Below are 2,942 nucleotides of genomic sequence, written 5' to 3'. Positions count from 1 at the left end.
GATGGTCACGCCGCAATCCCTTCTCCTCCATTCTCCTCTCGGGATCTTGGGCACGCACGCACACGCGCCCGGCGTGAGTTTTAAGCCACCGGGTCCGGTACGCGAACTGCGGTCGACTACGTGGGAATCCAGCGACATAGCCATTACGCTAACTGCTGGTTCCCCTAGTTTTGTAACTTTTAATCCGCTCAAATGCTTTGAGAATATCAAAGTCTAGAGGAAGTAGGAAGAAGATTTGCAAGGAGATTTAACTGTTTGTGTGGTGAATCTGAACCTCCCACTCAAGATGGGATAGACAAGCACCTTAATATGTGATTGCTGAAGTTGTGGACATATCTGTGCTGCCAGCTACCGAGTGAGCAGTCCCAGTGCCAGGATAGATTGAGTGAGAAAGTTACTGCTATTTGGTGAATGAATCATAGTCCTCTGTGAGGGCTGGTCATAGGTACATGAGATTCAGGTCACACATAGAGTCCATTGTAGGGATTTTTGGATTAGAGCTGTTTCTTCAAGAAGGTGTAAAACCATGAAAGTGAAAGTTTGCATGAGTTTGGAAAACCAGAACTATAGAGATCAAGATGTCTCACTGAAGAAAGTGTCCTATGTCATGAGAGCTGAAACCAGACTTAGGCAGCCTGTAATTACCTATCCCTGTGTACACTGCCTCTTCTTGCAGGAGGATTATGCATCTCTGCTCTGGTGAACTCAGTGTGGCCAGTGGAAGGTGGCAGAGGTGGCCTTTGTCTCTCCCCACAGCCACGCGAGAGCCAGCACGTGAACATGCACATTGTGCCTTGCCTCTGCCGGTGTGACCTAAGAAGCACGTGTTGTGATGTCGACAGTAAGCCGGGCCTGCCTGCCCCCTGTGAGATGTGTTGAGGGAACTGCAAATAAATGTTGCTCTTTTGAGGCACTGAACTTTAGTGGTTACTTGTTACCACAGCATAATCAACCCTATCCTAGCTGATCCAGGGACCTAGTGTGGGACTTCCAAGTATCCCTGAAAAGTGTTTTGAGAAGCACCTTTAAACATTTGCCAGTTCCAGAGAGGAACCAGACACCAGCCAAGTAAGAATTCCTCCCTCCCATTCTTTCATCAGCCTGTCTTTACCCCATCCTAGAAACCCCTGACTGCAAAGAGGGAGCTTAGAGACATCTACCCATGCTCATAATTTTGATTATTCTCTGGAATGAGATAATGAATCACCAAGTCGTGATTGTTTTAGCAACTTAATGTGATTGTAGGGCTGCTTGTTGTTTGAAAGTGACCAGAAGATATAGGAGCCTGAGAAATCTAGTGGCAAGGCAAACACTTCTTCCACTCCTCCCAATTATTAAAACGTAAGCCAAGCAAAAACAAGACAAAACAACCCCAGAAACAAAACCGAAAAAACCCACATTCCCTTCTATTCACAAAAATGATAATAGAGTTGGAAACAATTTTAAAAATGTATTTTTTCGGTTTATTTACTTACTTTGTGACAGAGAGAAAGGGAGGAAAACAAGCATCCTCATCAGGACCTCACACTTCAATCCTTTCCCTCAGCCCTACTTAGCAGAATTATAACATGTGCTCATGTACCTGGAATGTACAGGTTGACAGGAAAACCAAATTCTGATTTCCATGTGGCCTCTAGAATTGTAGAGATATGAGCCACCACTGTGCTTTGTTCCTTCAAAGAATTATTTTTATTTAACTTGATTTATTATTATTATTTTCCAGTTTGATCAAAGAGAGAGAGGGAGAGTGAGAAAGCAAGCCGACAGGTCTGGTTTTGAATCACAGTTGGCCATGTGGGAGTCCAACATCCATGCCACCTGCCAGCCTCCACTGTGCCTTTAAAAAAAAATATTGTTATTATTAGTTTTAGACAGAGTCTCACTATGTTGTGGTCATCCTGCCTCAGCCTCTTTAGCAACTGGGACTCTTGACATGTGTCCCCATGCCCCCCTTTTAGAATCTGAAGTACGTCTTGTGCATTGTGCTTGTTAACATACCAGCTACATAAATAAGCCAAGACAGCTGACGCTGAATAGTATAGCTTTAAATTGACTTGAGAACTAACATTTATTTTTAAATGCAAGTGAATGGCTGTCTCTTACACTTCTATCTTATATTTGCACATAAAAATAAAATTAGATATTAAATTTTAAACATTGAGGTGGTGGTGTGTTTCTTTGCTTGGGGTACACGGGATGTTTCATGTGGTAGAGAGGCTGAAATACAAAGATCCATGGTAGAATCAATTCAGTTTTCAGCACAGTACTGAGCTTGACACCCTTTTGCAATCTTGTCTTCTACTGAAATGCCTTGTAATCCTGGGTAACTCACCTAACTTTCTATATCGTAGTTTCCTCATCTGTTCAATGATGATGATAATTCTAACTCTTTAAGGTTTATGTGAGAAATATTTAATTAATGCCTATAAAAGTCTTGATAATATAAAATACTCCTTATATATTATTAAATGGTGGTAAGTACACATCTTCTCTTTGACAATTATAGGATTGCAAAAATTTGAAAATTCTGTATCTTCATTAGTCCAATATAGGATTGACCATACTCTAAATAGAAAATATCATTTAGTTTATTATCCTTAAAAACCCAAAATTTTATTAACAGCTAACATTGGTAATTTTTCAGCTATTTAGTCAATTTGTAATAAAAATATGCTGTGCATATTTGTAATGAGAGTGGTATAAATTTCAAAAATCTTACATATTTATTACTTTAATTGAACCGCAGAATTATAGGTTAGGTGGAAACCTTAGCCAACATCTAATTTAGTTCTGTTTTCCTCCTTTTTTCAAGTTTATGATCTGAGGCCATGAAAGGCTTAATAACTTCTTTAGATATCACACAGGTGATTCATCTGCTACTCTAGTAAAACGTCTAAGACTGGTAGGGAGTTTATCTCCATTTTCTAAAGAACAAGTCAAAA

Source organism: Tupaia chinensis, unplaced genomic scaffold, assembly GCF_000334495.1.
Source record: "Tupaia chinensis unplaced genomic scaffold, TupChi_1.0 Scaffold150006_1, whole genome shotgun sequence".
Lineage (NCBI taxonomy): Eukaryota > Metazoa > Chordata > Mammalia > Scandentia > Tupaiidae > Tupaia > Tupaia belangeri.
Note: the sequence above shows the minus strand (reverse complement) of the source record.